Source organism: Protopterus annectens, chromosome 1.part0, assembly GCF_019279795.1.
Source record: "Protopterus annectens isolate FY-2018-M chromosome 1.part0, PAN1.0, whole genome shotgun sequence".
NCBI classification, from domain to species: domain Eukaryota; kingdom Metazoa; phylum Chordata; order Ceratodontiformes; family Protopteridae; genus Protopterus; species Protopterus annectens.
The window spans coordinates 1,870,234,219-1,870,250,348 of record NC_056725.1 but is presented as its reverse complement, the minus strand read 5'-3'; the positions used below and the strand labels follow the sequence as shown (position 1 = coordinate 1,870,250,348).

Here is a 16,130-nt window from a genome sequence, read left to right as displayed (position 1 = left end):
AGAAAGAAATTTGAGATCTGCCTTAGCAGAAGGTTCAAATGAAGATTATATTAAACTCTGTAACACAACAGTAACATCCCAAGGTGGAGTGGGATCCTTTATCAGAGGCCTAAGTAAAAAAGTACCTTTAAGGAATGCTTTACATAACCTGGATGAAGCTAAATGGGAAGCAGTGTCTCCGATGTGACAGATGAAGATGGCTGCCAGCTGAACTTAAATGGTGGAGAAACTAGCACCACCTTGAAAAATCAAAGCTGGAAAATCTAAAACAGCAGGGATTGGAGTGGTGAAAGGATTAAAACTCTCTCTCTCTGCTGTGCCCAAAAAAGAGAATATCTTCCATTTACTCATATAAACCTTCCTTGTAGATGCTTTCTGAGATGAAAATAAAATTTGGCGAACCTGAGAGGAAATCCTGGAATGTCTAGCCATCACTGGAACTGGAGAAACCATGCGGTCAGTTTGAGACCTGCAATGTCTGGATGAGTCATCCCTGAGGGATGTGACAGTAGATCTGGAATGGGATCCATTGTCCAAGAGGGGCATATTAGGTGAGACTATAGTAATGGGAACCAAACTTGCAGAGGCCAGAAGTGAGCAAGCAGGATTACCTTGCTCTTTAATAGGCATGGTTTCTGGAGAAATGTGGTGATTAGGGGTAGGGGAGGATAAGCATATAGGAGACCAGAGGGCCAATCATGGACTACAGAACCTCTTGGTGATGGCCCCTGAGGGGGAATTAGGCCAAAATACCTGCTGCACTTGTTGTTGAGGGGAGATGCAAATAGGTCACAGCAAGGTTGTCACCATTTGTAGAAGATCATTTTTTGCCACTGTGTGATTGAGAGACCACTCGTGAGGCATCAGGATAGTCCTGCTGAGTTTTTTGGCTAGAATGTTGGATTGCCCCAGTACGTGCATTGCTACAAGAATGTTGCCCATTGCCAGACTCTCACTGCTTCTTAGCAAAAGGGGTAGGATCTGGTTCCTCCTTGTTTGCTAATGTACCATACCATTGATATGCTGTCTGTTTGGATAGCAACCGTCCCTAGAGGAAGAGAGCTCTGAAAGGCTTGCAACACTAGGAGGACTACTCTCATCTCCAAGGTGTTTATATGCAAACTGGTCTCTTCCAGGGATCACATGCCCTAAAAAGTGCATTCCAAGAAATGCCCCCCCCCCCCCAAGTGGGAGGCATCCATGGTCAATGTGACATTCAGGGGAGGAAAGACAGAGAGATGTCCCTGACAAATTTTGTTGGATTGAAACCACCACAATAGGTAGTTTTTGCAGACTTGAGACAGTTTTATAGGATGTTGTAGAGGTTGTTGAAGAATGGACTATTGTACTGCTAGAGTCCACTGGAGAATTTGCATGTGAAGACGAGAGGTAGGTATCTAGGTAATCACTGCAGCCATAAAGTCTGGAGTTTGAAGTACTGAGGGTTGAGGATTGAGAAAGAATCTGTCTGATATGCAATCTCAAGGTAAGAATCCTGTTTTGTGGCAAAATAGTCAGACAATTGACTGTATCTGAGTAAGCCCCTATAAACTGCAAGACTTGCACTGGCTAAAGATGGGAATTTGAAAGATTGATCATAATCCCCAGGAATTGAGATAACTAAAGTAAGTAATCCCAGGCTGGTGCAGTGAGGAGCCAGTTGTCCAGATAAGGAAACAGTCTGTATCCGTGCAGCCTGAGATGAGCTGCTACCACTGCCATGCATTTGGTGAACACCCTGAGGGCTGTGGTGAGACTAAAGGGCAGGTGTTTGAACTGGTAGTGAATGGCTCCCAGCTTGAAGCATAAATATTTTCAAGAGCACCTGTTCATTTCCATATGTTATACACGTCCTAAAGGTTTAAAGAGAACATCCAGTCATCCTTCTGTAACTGCGGCAGTATGGACTGAACCGTGAAGATTCGGAATTTGTAATTCTTTACAAACTGATTCAGATAACTGAGATACAAAATAGGTCTCAGGTCTCCTGTTTTCTTTGGCACTAAAAAGAACCTTGAGTAAATTCCAGATCCTCTTTGTTCTGATGGGGCCTATTGGATGACGCTTTTGTCTAGCAGCTTTTGTATCTCTAGAGCTGCTAACATCTGCTGACTAGGTGGAACATCGGGGAGATGTTTTCTTTTCATTGAGGGAAATTGTAAAAAGGGAATGAAATATCTTCTGGATACGATCTTTTGTAACCATGCATCTTTTGTGATGGCTGCCCAGGTGTTTTGAGTGCAAGGATAAGCACCCTCCCCCCGAACTGTCTCCAGAAAAGAACAGTTGGGCCACCCTTCAGGAGAGCTGAAAGGGACTAACCAAGAACAAATCTCATAACCCTTGGTTATTGCAACACACTCTGCCACTTGGGCGGTGTCGTCTGTTATTATCGCCATCTCTGCCTCTGGGAGAAATAACTCTGCATGAGTCTTGAAAAGGTCATTGAGCGTTCCAGAACCACATTTTCTTAAAACCATGCTTATTTTTTAAAAAGTTCTCTGCGAGGTAGAAAAATGAATCCCATGGCAGACAATGTCTTTCCATCTTGCTCATTGCGGGAAAGTCCCTCTAATGGTGGGCCCAAACACAGAAGCTCCATTAATGGGAACACTGATGAATGATGCTTTAAAGGGCTCCGGAAAATCGCACAATCACATCCAGGCATGTCTTCTGATGGCTATGCTTGAACCTGCAGCCCATGAGGAACCTTTAACTGCACGAGAGATTAGCCTCGCGGACGCATTACATATAGATTGTGGGGTGATCAGTTGAGAGGAATAAGCCTTCTCTTCTTCCGTCGACATGGACCCAGGAGTAGATTTAGAAAGTTATTTAATTAAGCCCTCTGTAATCTAGTGAAGTGTACCTGATAGTTAAGCAACCATAAGGTAAAAGTCACTGAGGTATAAACTCGCTTCCTGTATCTGTCCAATACCATACATACTCTATTGGGGGTGAACACAGGAGTTCTGTTCAGCCAGCTCCTTCTTGGTAGCGGATGCAAAAACCATGGCATCTACGGGGATTCCTTTACTCCAAACCTGTCTATCTTATGTTCTCCAAGGATCTTATCTGGACACCAAGGAATTCATTGTATGGTATCCAGTTCTTTTCATGCCCAGCAGGAGACAAGATCTATAAGCTCATCCGTTGGGGAGGTAACCCAAAACATAGATGGGACAGACCCGAAGGCCTCAAGGAACACCAATTCCTCCTGGGAAAGGGTTTCAGAGGACCAACCACCTTTTTGGCGTAGGAGTTCTAGAATGTCTCCAAAGAAGATGGCTTCTGGTCGTGATGTTGGGGACCCTTCCCCTTCATCAAAATCGGTGTCTTTGGTTAAGGATTCCTGAGGGGAATCTAGTGCCTCCTTTTGTATGACGTTTTCCGGGGGACCTCTTCAGTGGCGTGCTCTGGAGAAATATCAGGAGGTGTGGGGATTTCCCTAACTGGAACTGCCTGGAAGCTGTCCTTGTGAAGCAGGATGAAAAGACTCAGAAACAGGATCCGAAAGGTGAACAGGAATAGGATTCCTAGGAGTTAAGAGTTGAAACAAGTCTCGGGTGAGAGAAATCCCTCTCCGCCACCTCGAAGGTAGAGGGACCAGAAGAAACCGAGGTCAATGTGACCAGAGACGATGCTCTTGTATCAGATATGACCAGCTCCCCATCAATCCTCCACTCCATGGGAGGAGTTGGAGCCGAGCTGTCCAGTCCTGACAGGAAGTGATTGCTCTGAAAGCTTCAGAGTCAAAGTCATCCCTCTGGATTTTATGCTAATGCTTCAGGCTCTGGGATTCATCCTGCTCAAGGGGAGTAGGTGTCGAATAGGGTCAAGGAAGTTGCCAGAGTTGAAAATGAAGGCATCTATGAATCCAACACTTTGACTCTTAAAGGTCTTGGATCTGAGGGCTCAAAAACAGTCAGTTGGATCAGAGAAAGAGAAATGATGGTATGCGAGGATGGTTTAAGGCTCATGGATCTAATGGGATATGGAGTCAGTAAAACTTCCATTTGGATCTGTGTTCTGAGTAATTTTCTTATCATCCTATCCACCTCTGCTTCAGAAAGACTTCAGGAAGACCTCATTGAAGAGGAAGTGGAAGGAGGTTGAGATGACTTTCTTGGTGTTTCCTCTAAGAAAGGAGATCTCAAGTCTTGATGACACTAGTGCCGGAGAAAAGTGAAGACTCTGGAGACGAAATGACTTGGAGGTTCTTGGTTATCTTTGGTGGTGGTTCTGATGTCAGAGCAGTCTTAGGAGACTGGACAGAAGAGCACTTTCTATGCTCCCTGGGCTCCATCAATTCAGTTTTTTGCAAGTGAGGTTGAACCCCTGAAGCTGAAACAGAAGAAGATGATGCAGAAGCAGGGATAAGGCCCTTAAGTACCAGTTTACTGCATCAGTCACTGACATTTCTGACACTGAAACCAGGGGAAATAGTGCAAGGAGTGTCCAAATGAGAAGGTCCTAAACAATAAAAGCACTCCCTGTGGGCATCAGAGTTGGGAATCTCATGCCCACAGGAAGTGCCTTCTTAAAGCCAGTAGGTTTTTCAGCCATAACTATACACTGTAAACTAAGGCCAAAAAATACCAGTAAAGTAAGACAAAGTTTTAAGGAGATTTTTTTTAAAGAAAGTATAGAAAGGAAAAGAAAAAGCTATACCAACAATGGTAACTAGACTACCTTATAAGAAGGTTACAGAGAAATACCAACAATTGTAAAAAGAGGTAACAAAAGATGGTACATAAAGGGAATTACTAAGTGGGTAACAGAGGATGGTTACAGAAAAGTTATATGAAGGTTAAAGAAGATAAATTGTAAAGTTTTTTTTGCACACTTTCGTGAAGAAAATAACTACCTGAGCTCGAAAAAATGCAATCCCGAGTGAATCATTAGAGCGGCAAATGAGATCTAAGGTAATGCAGTAGTCCAGGACATTATGGGTAATGGGATGAGCTCGAGATTCAGATCCTAGAATCTAGAGAAAAGCAGCTGAGTTGAATCCAAGGATCGGATCAGAGACCCATTTGTTGAAGAATCAATGAAAAATGACATCATCGGATTCGTTTTCTACCTGGTGACTGAATTATCACACTACTAACTAGGAGAACTATGCCTCAAAGTATCATAGCAGAATAGTAAGCTATGGACCCAAGGGGCCTTTTTAAGTCCAGTCACTTCTCCCAATAAAATCTGGTAGGTATTGGTTTCCAAAGGATTTATGGGGGTATCTATACCTGGCCATTGGTGCTCAGGCATTTACAAGCTTCCTATCTCTAATAGAGACATAGGTGCCAGACTAGGGGTATATTAATGGTTCTCTATCCACTGAGCCAAGATTCGCTTGAATAATTTCAGGAATGAACTCTGCTTCACCTGAATAGGAAACCCGTTCCAGAGAAGGGGAAGCTTCTAAACACATACCTGTCCCTCCAGCATGTCTTATTTATGTTGTAAGCAAGGTTTACATCTCTGCATCAGGTGGTCCTGTTATTATTTGTTTTACAGATGTGCAACAGATCCATTAGGGCTGGTTTGCAGGATGTTTTGTAGTTCAGGTCGCCTCTCAGCAGCCTGTAGGAGAACAAATATAAGGACAAGACTTTGAGGCAGCCAGTCTGCATAGGACTTGTACCATGTATTCTTTTTGTGACGAATCTCTGTGGATGCTTCAGATGTTGCATATACCTGAACAGGTACACATGAAGGGGACACTGCACTCAAAGACTAGTCTTATGAGAGAAGAGTACAACAGAACAATGACATGTTTGGATCTAGATGGCATACCCCTGCTTATAAGCTGCGCAATATAAAATTATTTCCTCACTGTAGTACACACATGATGGCTAAATGCCAAATCACTTTACATCTACCTATCGATCACATCACTGCTTAGCGCTAAAACAACTCACCTGGTTAGAACTACTACTGCTCTTATCGTATACCCAACCTTACTATGGCTCATAGATTACTAAACCAAATGAAAAAAAAATCTGCCCTCCAAAACCTACTAAAACCTTACTCTAGTAATTGTGTCTTACATTCTACTAATAAATCGTTACTAAATACAACCAAAGCCAACAATGCTGTAGGTGATTCCCTATATTTGAATTGCATAGCCAAAATCAGGAACATGCTTCCTCTATATATATAAGATCTTCTACTAACTCTACACACTTTTAAAAATACTCAAAACCCACTTATCCAATACATGGCTATGCTCATGCACTATCACTGGTTAGGATACCCTAATGCTTTCATCTGTTTCACCTTTCTCTCTTATCAGACCATGCCTAGCATATTTCCTACTGTAACCTGTCTACTACTGTTCCACAAACTTTTTTTTTCAGATCATTTCTCAATTATTCTACGAATCCCAGCACTCAGGGTTTTACATGGTATTGTCTGCATTAAGAACTTTAGGTAATAAAATTGAACTATATTTCCCTCTGTTAAGCTTTGAAATATCATTAGTATCTTTCATCTGACCTTGTAGACCTTAGCATGATAAGGAAGAGATGAAAACGGGTTACTTCTCTAGCACATAACATGTATCACTGCAATCACTTTGCTTAAAGTTTGTAGATAAGGAATTATGGAATGTAGCCATGCATGTTCTTCCTGTTAAGTATTGTTTTATATTTCTAACTTTGTACAATATGCTTTAAATTAATTCTATAAACAATATATTTTGAATCTAGTCTAACTATGTAAAAAAGTTTTGTTTTTGATTTATATCTATTACATTTTTGACCATGTATCTATGTACATTCTCTCTGTTGTAACAATGAGGAGCTTTTCTCCCCGGGCCTTCGCTGAAAAAGGACTGTTTGTCCAGTTGGACTTTCCCGGTAAACAAATGTAAATAAATAAATAAAAGACATTCCCAAATCCCTGATTAAACAGTCTACTCTTAAGGGGTGTATTGTAAATGTAGTAGTTTGCAGGGGTGGCTGTATTTCCAAAACATACCATGACGTATTTTTTGGCATTGAGTTTTAGCCCATGATTCTAGCACCAGTTATTAATCTGTACCAGGTCTTCTTGGAGGATATTTGTGTCTTTGGGGATTCAATGACTGCATCTAATTAGAGCAATCATCTGCAAACTTTGTCAGCCGGAGGCCCTTGACATTACCCTAGAACTCAGAGAAATAAATGCCAAATAGGACAGGCTCCAGCACTCAGCCCTGCGGCACTTCACTAGCAAATGACCTTTTTGTAGAGATTGATTCCCCTATTCTAACTTCTTGGGTCCTATCTGTAAGCCAGCTGACTATCCAGCAGATGATGTAGGGATTTATACCTAGTTTAGTGAGCTTTTCTACACCGCTTGAGTATGGCACTGTGTCAAATGCCTTGGCCAGGATGAGGGAGGCATTATGCACCATTCTGTACTCATCCATTGCTTTGGTGACCTTCTCAAAGAAGTCTATCAGGCTGAATAGGCAAGACCTGCCCCTGACAAACCCAAACTGATTTGAGTCCAATGTTTGTAGGTTGCCTAATAATAAAAGAAAACAGCCAACAAAGCTTACAAAGTTTACCTGCCCCAAATGTCATCTCTATCCAAAAGGAACTCACTAAAGCTAAAAAAAGAAGCAAAGCTTTAATTGAGGTAAAAATGAGGAGGAAGAAACAAGTATCAAAATGATACCACGGTATTGCCATAACAAAGCCAACAGGTATAGCTAATGCCCTAGCATACAGATATGCAGCAAATTTCAACAAGTAACAATCAAAACTGCTACCCTACCTGACTAACTCTATATCCTCAATTATCAAATTGTACACAATGTTGATGTGTAATGTTTGTAAATAACTTGTACTTCTTCTTCTTTCGGCTTTTCCCGGTTAGGGGTCGCCACAGCGGATCATCTGTCCGCTCATGATTGGCAGTGGAGTTCTACGGTGTCGAGTTGCCAGCTCGGCGCCCAACCTTCCACAGAAGGCACACACTCACACCTAGGGCCAATTTAGAGTGTCCAATCCACCTACTACATGTCTTTGGGATGTGGGAGGAAATAGGAGCACCCGGAGGAAACCCACACAACCACAGGGAGGACATGCAGACTCCGCACAGAAGGCACCCCAGCTGAGAATCGAACCGGAGAACCTCTTGCTGTGAGGTGACAACACTAACTGCTGCACCACCGTGGCCGGCCTTGTAAATAACTTGTACCATTGTGTTTAATATTTATTTCCATGCACTGAGACTGTATATACACTGTATATTGTGCTTTTTCCTTGTATGTACTATTAATGTTATGTGCAGCTTTTCTCCCTGGGCCTCTACTGAAAATGGGCTCACCTAGGTCCAGTAGACTTTCCCGGTTAACAAATGCAATAAATAAATAAATAAATAGCACCATTCACCTTTCTTCCCTGCAATATCATCCCACTTGAAATTGCACTAAAAATGGTAACCTCTGTCCTCAACAAGTTCATAAACTCCAGTTCCATGGGGTCAAATGAGGTTACAGGAAGACTAATTTATGTAGTCAGAAAAAGCTTAGTATAATCAATAAGCACATGCTTAAGAAAGCACTAAAAACTGGCTGTGTCCCTAATATCTGGAAGCAGGCTATTGTTGTCCCAGTCTAAAAGAAAGGTCTTCCCACAGATCTCAGTAATTACAGCCTGATCAGCCTCACAAATAAATTGTGTAAGATGATGGAGAGAATTACCACGGAATTTATTCAGATAGATATGGAAAACCAACCTTCTTTGTAACCTAAACCAGTATGACTCTGCCAAAGGTATTTTTTGAGTGCTTTACATTATTAGTGTTCCAAAGGTAAATAAAGCTATAATAACTTTGGTAAATAAAAGATAAGAATAGGGGATTCCTATTCTCACCTTCCCTTCTCACCAATGAAGTCTCTCAAGGATCAGTCCTGAGGACACTCCCTTTTGGTATCCTTTTCTCAAATGTGAAAAATGGCACTACTGTCATGCTCGCCAAATATGCAGATGATTGCAAACTTGTGAGCATTATCCTTAATACTGTTGATACCATCACCACTCAGACAGAGACAGCATTACATATGAACAGTACAGTACAGTAGAAATAACTATGCATCAATGTCAAAAATAAAGCACACTGGCACTCACTTATTCAATTTCCATTTGTTAACTGGGATAGTATAACTGAGGTCAAAGAGCCCCTTTCAGAAGAGTCCTGAGTAGAAGGAATCCAACATTAAGCATACATAAATTAGTATTTCTTATGCTACACATGGCTGGAGTTACCAAACAGATGATATAAAATAAGTGAAACATAATCACACATTGTATATAAATATTTACACTTTTCCTAAACAAAACATCTCCATATTTTTTAATTTTAGCACTGTTAGGGATTCCCAAGACATGTTCCAGGGAGTCTACTTTATATGGTCGACTTTTCAGAAAGTCGACTTTCATATGGCCGAGACTATATGATCGACTTTCGAAAAGCCAACCATGTAAAATAAACACAAAACACACAACAAACACTTACCTTTCAAATGTTAGCAGGGAGGCAAGCCCCCCTGTACCCCCCGTAACTTAAATATACCAACTCCGAGATTGCACTACAGTGCGGAAGAAGGAAATTTTTCCCATTCCGCACTGATAGCGGTTCCCCATGGTTGGCTTTTCGAAAGTGGATCATATGGTCTTGGCCATATAAAAGTCGATTTACTGAAAAGTCGACCATGTGAAGGGGACCCGTTCCAGGGCCGGAGTGCTTACCAAAATAATGGTCCATGTTAACCTCCAGCTATCAAGCGACTCTATCTCTCCCTTCTGATGGACACTGTGTACAACCATGAGTGCAGTCACTAAGCAAGCTAAAATAACTAAGGGTACCTGCACAGAAGGAAAGCTAGATTTCAGCCTGAATTATCAACACTATGGTAGCTGGGGTACAACACAGATCTTTAATCAGACACACCTCTCCCTCATAATGTGCACTGTCTCCAACTGTAAGGGCAGTCACTAAGCAAGCTAAAAGAAGGGTAACTGTACAAAGGCTAAGCAAGATTTCAGCCTATTCCAGTAAGTTATTGTTTGTTAAATGACTGTTACATATAATGTTACGTCCTCTCAAATAAATGTTTGTCATTTGACCTATTGCTGTACTAACTACTATAGGTATGCACACACAACTTGGGATGTATGGTTAGCACCAACCCCTTAACACTGGTCCCAGTTTAATAGTGCCTTTTTAAATATAATTTGACTGTTAGTTACCCTCCTATTAAGAGCGCATCAGCTCCCACACACACTATCTCTCTAGGCTCCCTAGTTATGCAGCTGTAACATACATTTCCTTGCTGAACAAAAATAATCTAGCTCCAACTATATTAAACTTAACCTATATATTTTAAATAATACTGCCTATAAAAATCTAGTTAATATTGCCTTTTTCAAATGTTATCTGCCTTTTAGACACCCTCCCAACAGGATAGTGCATTACTTCACCACACACACACAAACTCTCTCTCTCTCTCTGTAGTTTCCCTAATTATGCAGCTGTAATTATAAGTTATGTACTCACCATAAGCAGGCATCTGTGTTGTCCACTTTTATTCTTCCTCAACAAAAGGATTTGAGTCAGCCACATACTCTAAACTTTGGATCCAGCTCTCTAGCTCCTTCCTCTACCTCTACCCATAATGCCCTTGTCCATCCTCAATATCCCGGATCAAGTTTGTTGCCATAAAGTCCCTAAAAGTAATCAGAGAATGGATAGCTTTGAAAAGAGGGCTCAAACCTGGAACTAGAAGTTCCAATAAACAATCCAAAAGATTCCTCCAAATTTAAGGACTGGTTGGATGGGAGGGAAGTTGAGGAAGAATGAAAATGGTCAACACAGATACCTAGTTATGGTGAGTGCATAACTTATAAATGTGATGTTGTCCTTTTCATTCTTTTTTCAACAAAAAGGACAGAGTCCCCAGCTACACCAGTCTTCAGTGGTCCTCATGGAAGGCTATTCTGGAGTACCACTGAGCCAAAGGCAGTTCTACTTCTAGATATTAGATCGAATTTGTAATGAGTACAAAGGTATGTGCATTGGACCATATTGCTAATGTTCAAATACCATCAATAGATGTTCTTGACCAAAAGGCAGATGAAGCGGCCATGGATCTAGCTGAGTGGGGTTTAGGTAGGGAAATGCCTTGTTGAAAATAGATCCAAGAAATGCAATCTGTAATCCATTTAGTTAGAGTCACTTTAGAAACTGGATAACCAAGTCTTTTTGGTGAGAAGGAAACAAATAGTTGATCTGACTGACTGATTTGCTTTGTCCTGTGTAGATAAAAATGTAATTGCCTGTTCTTATCCATGAGATGAGGAGAAGGAAACCACACTCACTACAATTCCTGTCTCACATAGACCTACCACGACAGCAAACCAAACACATAAACACAAAAAAACATACTCGGAGGCTCTAAATAAAAATCTGCCTAAGCAGCAGAGACCTCCAAAGCAGACACCCAAGCAACCGCTACCCCAAAACAAAACACGTGCAACACATAGCTCACAAAGCCAGTGTGCCGAACAGTCACAGCCCTTAAGGCTAAACAACACACCTGATACACTTGTAATAGGTGACTCTATCGTCAGGCACACTGACGTCCCGCTCACCAGGCTGAACAAGGAGAAGGTCACGGTGAGCTGCCTCTCGGGCGCTAGGATCCGCCACATAACACAAGCACTCAGGTCACTCCAAGGCAAGTACAAATATGACTCAGTCATTGTCCATGCTGGTGTGAATGACCTGAGACGCACCTCCCTGGACTACATGAAAAGAGACATAGAGGAGCTCTCTGAGCATGTAGCCCAGGCCGGTATGACCCTGACCTTCAGTAGCATCTTACCCTCACCAAGAATGATGACACAATATGAAGACAAGATTATCAATTTCAACAATTGGCTTAAGTATTGGTGTCATTCAAAGGGGATCCAATGCCTGTCAGCCTGGGATGACATGCTCGACAAGCCACAATGCTTTGCTAGGGACGGCTTGCACCTGTCACCCCTGGGCTTTCGGATATTGGCAAAGGGTCTTGCTATCCCCATAGTGCCTTTTTTAGGCAAGGCTCAAAAGACAAACCCACCTTCATAGGTATCACAAGGGATAAGAAACTAAGAGTAATGCTACCCAACGCCATGATGCACTCACTCGAAACTCTCCTTAGCATGGTGAACATCGATATCTGTGCAGTAACAGAAACCTGGTTCAAGGCTCCCGAGAGCACCCCAGCACTACCAGGTTATACCTCATACCATGCTTTTTGGCCCCAAAACTTTGACCGAACCACAAAAGCAGGGGGAGTATCAATATTTGTCAAAGATACCCACACTTCCAGGCTGGTGGCACAGCACGAAGCATCAGAGACTATCCATGTGCAACTAACAGTGGGTAAAACTGCCTTCCACTTTATAGCCTGCTACAGACCACCCTCCCAAACCCAGGAACCCCACTCGGCCTTCCTGAGAACACTGGAAAATATGAAGGTATCTCTAAACACCATTATATTGGGCGACTTCAACTACCCAAACATAGACTGGGAGCATTACTCTAGCTCCAACACCCTAGCCCAAAGGTTCCTAGAATTTATAAACTCAAATGCTATGGAACAACTTGTTACCACTCCCACAAGAGGGGAAAACATACTGGACCTGATCATCACCAACATGGGGACTCTATGCTCCAGACCAGAAGTGTATCCCTCACTGGTAAGATCAGACCATAAACTAATCTCACTGGATATTTACATCCAGACTCCACCCCCTGCCCTGAAAGCCACAGTGAAAAACTTCTCTAAAGCAAATTTCACACTCCTCAAAACCGAGGTGGAATCCTTCAAAGCCCCCGGGCTTGTGGAAAATAGGGCCCAGACCACAGATTCCTTTATAAACGCTTTCTATGAACACCTTCAGGAATGCATGGATCATGCAATCCCAAATAAAACCAAGACCCAATCCTCCAAAGGCAGACGTCCTGTCTGGTGGACCCCAGCCATAAACAAACTATACAATAGAAGGAGGAAGCTACTACATGATAGAGCAAAATCCCAAAAAGGGAAGGCATCTCTGATCAGTATTAGCAAAAAACTACGGCACTCATAAAATCGTCTAAGGCCAGCTTTGAGAGAAAAATTGCACAGGACACTAAGGATAATCACAAGGCTTTCTTTAGTTATGTTAGGAACCTGGGTGGGAATTCCCAGATATGCTCAGAATTAGTCCAAAATGACAAAAAATACGCCGAACCCACAGACATTGCCAGCATCCTAGCTGACAGGTTCAGCGCAAACTTCTCCCCACCAAAAGAGCAAATATCTATCCCAGCAGAGTGCTGCCCCCCTGACATCTCAGATGCTCAGGTAAGAGCTGCCCTCTCCAAAGCAAAAAACACAGCATCAATGGGACCAGACAGTGTCCCGGGCTGCATCCTACATGAACTCCAAGAAGAGCTAAACCCAAACATAAAACTACTGTTCAATTTCAGCTTTACTACAGGATATGTACCCAAAGAGTGGCGTACAGCAACAGTGGTCCCTCTCCACAAAGGTGGTGCCTCAACGGATCCTGGAAACTATCGCCCCATAAGCCTGACTAGCTTGGTCTGCAAAGCTATGGAAAGGATCATCATGGACCTCATAAATAAAGATATTGGGGACCTACAGACACTGGATCCTACTCAGTTCGGCTTTGTTATGGGCAGATCATGCCTCTTAAACCTGGTTGATTTCTTTGAAACAGTCACCAAGGCCATTGACGAGGGGAAGGTGGTCCACACAGCCTACCTGGACCTCGCAAAAGCCTTCAATACAATAACCCACTCGGACATTATAGATAAGCTCACCAGCTTAAATATAAACCCCTATGTCACTAGATGGGCTGCAAACTGGCTCAAGGACAGAACCCACATGGTTAGAATTGCTGGAGCCATGTCAAACTCAAAACCAGTTACAAGTGGCGTCCCTCAAGGCAGAGTCCTGGGACCTCTCTTGTTTGGCATATATTTCTCGGAGGTACAGGCCAACGTGGAAGGACTGTGGCTGACCAAGTTCGCAGATGACTGCAAACTGGGCACCATAATCGACTCTCCAGCCGACACAAGCATCCTCCAAAAGGACCTCATAGAAAGAAACAACTGGTGCCAGAGCCATGGCCTCAAGCTAAATGCCAAAAAGTGTACAGTCATCCCCTTTGGCAAAAACAAAGTGCCCACAAATTACCACATAGGTGGTAATCCATTAAGTACAGAAGAAGTAATTAGGGACCTGGGGACCCAAGTTGATAGCAATCTCTCATTTGACAACCACGTGGCCAAAGTGGTTAGAAAAACATTTTATATAGCCCACCTAATCATGAAGGGATTCATATCTAGATCAGGGGAGGTCATCGTGCCTCTTTACTCATCCCTCATCAGGCCCATAATTGAGTACAATGCCCCTTTTGGGATGTACCTTACCAGACACCTGCAGCAACTGGAAAGACCCCAAAAGTACCTCACCAAGAGGATCAAAGGGCTCAAACGGATGCCATATGCTGCCCGGTTAAAGAAACTCCAGCTCTACTCAGTGGCATACCGCCTGCTCAGAGGCGATCTGTGCCTGACGTATAAAGCCATGTCCAACCCAGAATTAATGGACATGCTGCACTTCAGAAAATCCAAATCCCATCGAGCTACTCGCTCGAGAGACTTGAACCTCAGCACTGAAATAAATAGGACATGCTGGAGGGACAGATTCATAACCCAGAGGCTCCCTTCACTCTGGAATAAAATCCCAGTCCAGGTTAGGCAGAGTCCCTCATTGACTCTCTTCAAGAGGAATCTTGATGATCAGCACTGAAATAAATAGGACATGCTGGAGGGACAGATTCATAACCCAGGGGCTCCCTTCACTCTGGAATAAAATCCCAGTCCAGGTTAGGCAGAGTCCCTCATTGACTCTCTTCAAGAGGAATCTTGATGAGTGGATGGGAGATCGTAGGTTTACCCCGGGTATCACTTCTGTGTCACTGTTAGACAGAGGCACAGTATACTAACCTCGAAAAAGGGCATAGCAAAATTAATTTAAAATGGGTGACGAAAGCCAAACACACTCTGGCTAGGCTTATAAATGCCCTAGGGCAGATAGCCTAGTATGAACCTATGAGGCATATATTCTTTATCTGAAAGATTTGGAAAGAAGACAATAAATGAAAGGATTGATTAATGTTTGATTCAGAAGCTACTTTAGGTAAAAAAAATAAGGGTTTGTTGATCAAAGAGTCTGGAGTTCAGAAATCCTTCTTGTACTGGATGATAACGATAAGAATCAATCAGAGGTTAGAAAATATTGAGAACAGAGATTGGATAAGCAATTCATAAAGAAACAATGTGGGATATATGTTTGTCTCCCAAATATGCAACAAAATCTAGAAGATTTAGGATTTTTGCTTGGAAATGTTTAAAAAGACATTTTTATACCCCAAGTAGACTCCAGAAAATTTTTCCTCAGGTAGACAAAAAATGTTGGAGGTGTACTGGGGAAGAAAGGTAAATGGGAACATATTTTCTAGGAGTGTATAGAGTTAGCAGTTTAAAGATTCCCTGCAGACAAGTCTATCAGAGATACTGTGAACAAATTAGTGTAACTAAGGAAATGATTTTTCTGAGCTATGATACAGAATCGAAATTGCCTAAACACAGTAAGGCCTTTCTGAGTCTAATTACTGTGGCTGCCAAAAAAGCAATTACTAGAAAATGGAAATCAAAGTCTAAACCAACTGTACTAGAAGTAGTGAATATAGTAACAGAGATAAATTAACTGGAATTGTGATCTTTAGAAAAAGGGCAGGAGTAAATTACATAGGAAAAATGGGTATTGTGGAAACAATACATATAGGGGAGAAATTAGGTTTAAAAGAAGGAAGGATTTGAATAAGCCATGTAATGGTTGTCTGACAATGATTGGGTTGATTATAAGTGATGTATAATGTTTGCAACTAAAATTATGTCAATATGGTTTGTGGTGTAAAATACTTGCAAATAAGATTATGTCAATATGGTTTGTTTTCAATTATATAAATGTAAGACTGCATATGTCATAAGTGATAATTTAATAAAAATGT

The 16,130-nt window shown here is 42.1% G+C and overlaps 1 protein-coding gene across 1 annotated transcript in view; it reads right to left on the bottom strand.

Moving 5' to 3' along the window:
- Positions 1-16,130, bottom strand: part of LOC122800481 (ciliogenesis and planar polarity effector 1-like) — a 351,077-nt gene that overhangs the window by 183,603 nt on the left and 151,344 nt on the right. The window lies entirely within an intron of this gene.